We start from the raw sequence: 7,270 nt of genomic DNA, 5'->3' as shown, positions 1-7,270 counted from the left end.
ATTCACCACAAGCTGACTGAAGAGTCCTTGGGCCTTAAGGGAACATCAGCAGTCATCTGGCAGTACTCCCCATGGACCTGTGATGTCCGTGGCCAAGGAGTGAAGCTCCTCTGCCTTTGGAAAGGGGAGGGAATAGTAGGAAAAACTGTATCTTATGGTTTAGGTGCCAGTTCAGCCACATTACAATAGAACACCAGGTAGACTTTGAGGGTTTTTGACTCTAGTTCCTGGCTCCCAAAAGGCACCCCTGGATCTTCTCAGAGGCTGCGGGAAGTTGTTGGCCTGAAAAGAAGGACACAGGCCTAGCTGTTTTCCCACCTGCTGATTGTAGAGCCCCAGAGCCTTGAGTGAACATAGATGGTAGCCAGGGAGTGGTTATAGCAGGACTTGCACAAACTCAAGTGCCATGTGGGCTTCAGGTCTGATGCAGCACTGTCCTCATGGTGGTGATCACAGGGGTGCTTGTGTCACTCTACCCCCAGCTTCAAGTGGCTCAGAGCATAGATATTCAGATTTTTTTGTTTGTGTGTGTGTTTTTTTTTTTTTTCTTTTCTTTTTGGGTTTTTTTTTTTTTTCTTTTCTTTTTGGGAAGAGAGTAAGAGTCTTTTCTTGGTAATCCAGAGAATTCTTCTGGATCTTATCCAAGATCTTCAAGGCACAACCTCTACAAGTCTTCATGAATCACAAGAAAATAGGCCTTGGGGTGCCCCACAAAGCAGAGATAGCTTAGACCATACCACCTAAGTCCTTTCAAATATATGGAAAGCCTTCCGAAAAAGGATGGGTAAAAACAAGCCCAGGTGGAGAAGACTACAATAAATACCTAACTCTTCAATGCCAAAAACAGACAAAAATCTGTAAGTATGAAGACCACCCAGGAAGACATGACCTCACCAAATGAACTAAATAAGGCACCAAGGATCAACGTTGGAAAAACAGAGATAAGTGATCTTTTAAAGAGTGAATGCAAAATAGCTGTTTTGGAGAAACTCAGAGAAATTCAAGATAACACAGAGAATAAATTCAGGATTCTATCAGATATATTTAACAAAGAGATTAAAATAATGAAAAAGAATCAAGCAGAAATTCTTAGCTGAAAAATGCAATTGACATGCTGAAGTATGCATAGGAGTCTTCTAATAGCAGAATCGATCAAGCAGAAGAAAATTAGTGAGCTAGAAGACAGCTTAGTTGAAAATACACAGAGAAGAAAGAAGCAAAATAATAATAATAATGTAGCATGCCTACAGGATCTACCAGATCAGAAGGTCAAATATAAGAGTTATTGGCCTTAAAAGGGAGATAAAAAGGTAGGGTAGAAAGTTTATTTGGAGGGATAATAACAGAGAACTTCCCAAACCTAGAGAAAAATATCAATATCTAAGTACAAGAAGGTTATGGAACACCAAGAAGATTTAACCCAAAGAAGACTGTCTCAAGTCATTTGATTATGAAACTCTCAAAGGTCAAGAATGAAGAAAGAATCCTAAAAGCAGCAGGAGAAAAAAAAAAAAAAACAAAAACAAACAAACAAAAAACAACATATAATGGAGCTCCCATATGTCTTTCAGCAGACTTTTCAGTGGAAACCTTACAGGCCAGGAGAGAGTGACATGACATATTTAAAGTGATAGAAAAATAAAAAATAAAAAAAACCTTTTACTGTAGAATAGTACATCTGGCACAAATATCCTTCAAATATAAAGGAGAAATAAAGACTTCCCTAGACAAACAAAAGCTGAAGGATTTTATTAAGACCATACCTGTCCTATAAGAAATGCTAAACAGAGTACTTCAATCAGAAATAAAGGAGGTTAATGAGCAATAAGTAATCATCTGAAGGTATAAAACTCACTAATAATAGTAAATACACAGAAAAACACAGAATATTGTAACATTGCAACAATGTTGTGTAAATTACTCTTAAGTAGAAAGACTAAACAATTAATCAAAAATAGTAACTCTAATAACTTTTCAAGACATAGACAGTACAATAAAATATAAATAGAAACAACAAAAAGTTAGAAAGCAGGGGGACAAAGTTAAGATGTGGAATCTTTATTAGTTTTCTTTTTGCTTGTCTGTTTTTGCAGAGAGTGTTAAGTTGTCATCAGCTCAAAATAATGAATTATGGTATTTTCAAGACTCATGGTAAACTCAAACCTACAAATATCCAATGAGTATACAAAAAATAAAAAGAAAAAAGAAAAAAACTAGATTATATCACCAGAGAAAACCACCTTGACTAAAAGGAAAACAGGAAAGAGAGGAATAGGAAGAGAAGGCCACAAAACAAACAGAAATCAAATAAAATAGCAGTAGTAAGTTCTTACTTATGAATAAAATCATTGAATGTAAATGAACTAAACTATCTAATAAAAAGACATAGAGTGAATGGGAAAAAAGAAAAAAAAAAGACCCAATGCCTATTACATACCAGAAATACACTTCACCTATAAAGATACACATAGACTGAAAATAATGAGATGGCAAAAGATATTCCATATCAATGGAAACCCAAAAGAGCAGGAGTAGCTATACTTATATCATACAAAATAGATTTCAAGATAAAAACTATAAGAGACAAGAAGGTCACTATATAATGATAAAGGTGTCAATTCAGAAATAGAATATAAGTATTGTAAATACATATGCACCTATCACTGGAGCATCCTAACATATAAAGTAAATATTATTAGAGCTAAAGCTAGAGATTTGTTTCAATACAATAATAACTGGAGACTTCAACACCCCATTTTTAACACTGGATAGATCTTCCAAACGTAAAATCAACAAAGAAACATGGAACTTAATCTGCCATATAGAACACATGAATCTAATAGATATTTACAGAACATTTCATCCAGATGGGTGCAGAATGCACATTCTTTTCCTCAGCACATGGATTATTCTCAAATATAGATAATATGTTTGGTCACAAAAACCATCTTAAAACATTCAAGAGAATTGAAATTATAACAAACATCCTCTCAGACAACAATGGAATAAAACTAGAGACGAATACCAAGAGGAATGTCGGGAAGTATACAAATTTATGAAAATTGAACAGCATGCCGTTTAATGACCAGTGGGTCAATGAAGATATTACAAAGAAACTGAAGAATTTCTTGAAACAAATGATAATTGAAACACAACATACCAAAACCTATTGGATACAGCAAAAGCAGCACTCAGCGGGAAGCTTATAGCTGTAAGTGCCTATATCAAAAAGAAGAAAAACTTCAAATACATAATTTAACAATGCATCTTTTATTTATTTATTTATTTATTTATTTATTTACTTAATTTATTTATTTTTTGAGACGGAGTCTCACTCTGTCGCCCAGGCTGGAGTGCAGTGAAGCCATCTAGGTTCACTGCTAGCTCTGCCTCCCGAGTTCACACCATTCTCCTGCCTCAGCCTCCCCAGCAATTGGGACTACAGGTGCCTGCCATCACGCCCAGCTAATTTTTTTGTATCTTTAGTAGAGACGGGGTTTCACCATGTTAACCAGGATGGTCTCAATCTCCTGACCTCATGATCTGCCCACCTCGGCCTCCCAAAGTGCTGGGATTACAGGCGAGAGCCACTACGCCCGGCCAACAATGCATCTTAAAGAACTAGAAAAGGAATAGCAAACTAAACCCAAAATTAGCAGAAGAAAAGAAACGATAAAGAGCAGAGCAGAAATAAATGAAACTGAAATGAAGAAAACAATTCAAAAAGATCAATGAAACAAGTTGTTTTTTTTAAAAGTTAAACAGTATTGACAAACATTTAGCCAGATTACAGACTAAGAAGAAAAGAGAGAAGGCAAAAATAAGTAAGATTAGGTTGAAAAAGGACACATTGTAACTGGCACCGAAGAAATTCAAAGGCTCATTATTGGCTCCTATGAGCAGCTGTGTGCTAATACATTGGAAAATCTAGAAGAAGTGAACAAATTGCTAGACATATACAACCTACAAGATTGAACCAGGAAGAAATCCAAAACTTGAACAGGCCAATAACAAGCAACGAGATAGAAGGTGTGATAAAAAGCCTTTCAGTAATGAAAAGCCAGGGACTTGTTGTCTTCACTGATGAATTCTACAAAACATTTAAAAAAGAACTAATACCAATCCTATTCAAACTATTCTGAAAAATAGATGATAAATATTTTTAAACTTATTCTACAAGGCCAGTATTATCCTGATACCAAAACCACACCAAGATACATAAAAAAAAAAAGAAAGAAAGAAAGAAAGAAAGAAAGAAAGAAAGAAAGAAAGAAAGAAAAGAAAGAGACAGACAGAAAGGAAGGAAGGAAGAACGGAAGGAAGGAAGATGGAAGGAAGGAAGGAAGATGGAAGGAAGGAAGGAAGAGAGAGAAGAAAGAAAGAAAAAGAAGAAAGAAAGATAAAAGAAAGGAAAAAAAGAAAGAAAAAGAAAGAAAGAAAGAAAAAGGGAGAGAGAAAGGAAGGAAGGAAAAGATGGGCAAGCAGGAAGGCAGGAACAGGAAGAAAGAAAGAAAACTACAGGCCAATATCATTGATGAATGTAGGTGCAAAAATTCTCAACAGAATAATAGCAAACAAAATTCAATAATACATTAAAAAGATGATTCATCTTGACCAGGTATAATTTATCTCTGATACGTAAGAAAAGTTCAACATATACAAATCAACCCACATGTTAAATCATACCAACAGAATAAAAGATGAAAACCATATGATATTCAATTGACGCTGAAAAAGCATTTAATAAAATTCCACATCCGTTTTATGCCCCGCAAAACTGGGTATAACAGATACATAACATAATAAAAGTCATATATGACAGATCAACAAGTAGTATCATACAGAAATGGGAGAAAACGAAAGCCTTTCCCCTAATATCTGGAATACAACAAGAATGACCGCTTTCACTACAGTTATTCAACATGGTACTGAAAGTCCTGCCTAGAGCAATCAGACAAGAAAAAAATAAAAAGGAATCAAAATTGGAAAGAAATAAGTCAAGTTATACTTATTTGCTGCTGATATTATTTTATATTTGGAAAAACCTAAATACTCCACAAAAAAACTGTTAGAACTGATAAACATATTCAGTTAGTTGCAGCAAATAAAATCAACAAATTGGAAAGAAATAAGTCAAGTTATACTTGTTTGCTGATGATATTATTTTATATTTGGAAAAACCTAAATACTCCACAAAAAAACTGTTAGAACTGATAAACATATTCAGTTAGTTGCAGCAAATAAAACCAACATACAAAAATCAGTAGCATTTCTATACGTACACGTTGAATGATCTGAAAAAGAAATAAAAATGTTAGTCCTATTTAAAATAGCCACAAAAAACTAAATACTTAAGAATTAACCAAAGAAATGAAATATCTTTATAATGAAAACTATAAAACACTGATGAGAGATATTGTAGAGAACACAGAAAAATGAAAAAATATTCCATGTTCATGGATTGAAAGAACCTATGTTGTTAAAATGTCCATATTATCCAAAAAGATATACAGATTCAATGCAATCCCTATCAAAATGCCAATTACATTCTCCACAGAAATAGAAAAAAAAATCCTTAACTTTATATGGAACCCCAGAAACCCAGAATAGCCAAAGCCATCTTAAATGAATTGCACAATACTTGAGGAATCACATTACCTGACTTCAAATTATTCTACAGAGCCAAAACAGTATCTACTGGCATAAAAACAGACACATCGGCCAATGGATCAGAATAGATCAAACCCACGCACCTACAGTGAATTCATTTTCAACAAAGGTGCCAACAGCATACACTGGGGAAAAGATGGTCTCTTCAGTAAATGGTGCTTGGAAATTTATATGCAAAAGAATGAAAATAGACCTCCTATCTCTCATCATAAACAAAAATCAACCAAAAATGTATTAAAGGCTTAAATCTAGTACTTCAAACCATGAAACTACTGTAAGAAAACGTTGCAAAAACTCTCCAGGATTTTGGCCTGGGAAAAATTTCTTGGGTAATACTCCAAAAGAACAGCCAACTGAAGAAAAAATTGAGAAATGGGGTCACATCAAGTTAACAAGCTTATGCCCAGCAAAGGAAATAATCAAAAAGTAAAATGAAAACCCATAGAATGGGAGAGAATGTTTTTAAACTACCCATTTGACAAGGGATTAATAAACAGAATGCAAAAGAAACTTAAACAACTTTATAGGAGAAAAAATCTAATAATTCAATCAAAAATGGGCAAGTTATTTGAATTAGGTATTTCTCAAAAGAAGACAAACAGATGGAAAACAGGCATACGAAAAGGTGGATTGGTCATTAGAAAAATGCAGATCAAAACTACGGTGAGATGTCATCTCATCCAAGCTAAAATGACTTATATCCAAAAGATAGGCAATAACAAATGCTGGTGAGGATGTGAAGAAAATGTAACCATTTTATGCTGTTGGTGGAAATGTAAATTATTGCAACCACTATGGAGAAAAGCTTGGAGATTTCCTTCTCAAAAAACTAAAAACAGAGCAACCATATGATCTAGCAATCCTACTGCTGGGTATATACTCATTAGAAAATAAATCAGTATATTGAAGAGCTATCCCTACTCCCATGTTTGTTGCAGCACTGTTCACAATAGCCAAGATTTGGAAGCAAGCTAAGTGACCAGCAACAAATGAATGGATAAAGAAAATGTTATTCCTATATACACTGGAATACTATTTAGTAATAGAAAGGAATGAGATCCTGACATTTGCACCAACATGGATGAAACTGGAGGTGCATTATATAAAGTGAAATAAGCAAGACACAGAAAGACAAGCATCACATATTCTCACTTATTTGTGGAATCTAAAAATCAAAACAATTAAATTCTTGGAGACAGAGAGCAGAAGGATAGTTACTGGAGACTGGGAAGGGTAATTGTAGGTTGGAGTGGAGTGGCAGGAATAGTTAAGGGGCACAAATAATCAGTTAGTGAGAATAAGACCTATTATTTGATAGCACAACAGGATGATACAGCCAATATTAATGTAATTATACATTTAAAAATAACTAAAAGAGAATAATTAGGGTGGTTGTAACAGAAAGGATTAATACTTGAAGGGATAAACACCCCGTTTTCCGTGATGTGATTACTATGCATTGGTTACCAATATAAATCATCTCATGTATGTCATAAATATATGCACCTACTATGTACCCACAAAGATTAAAAACAAAAACCTCCATATTATAACCAACTCTGTTTATTGGGGGGGGAATGCATTTTGTTTATATCCAACA

This window comes from Mandrillus leucophaeus, unplaced genomic scaffold (assembly GCF_000951045.1).
Source record: "Mandrillus leucophaeus isolate KB7577 unplaced genomic scaffold, Mleu.le_1.0 Scaffold625, whole genome shotgun sequence".
NCBI classification, from domain to species: domain Eukaryota; kingdom Metazoa; phylum Chordata; class Mammalia; order Primates; family Cercopithecidae; genus Mandrillus; species Mandrillus leucophaeus.
This window is presented reverse-complemented; position numbering follows the sequence as displayed.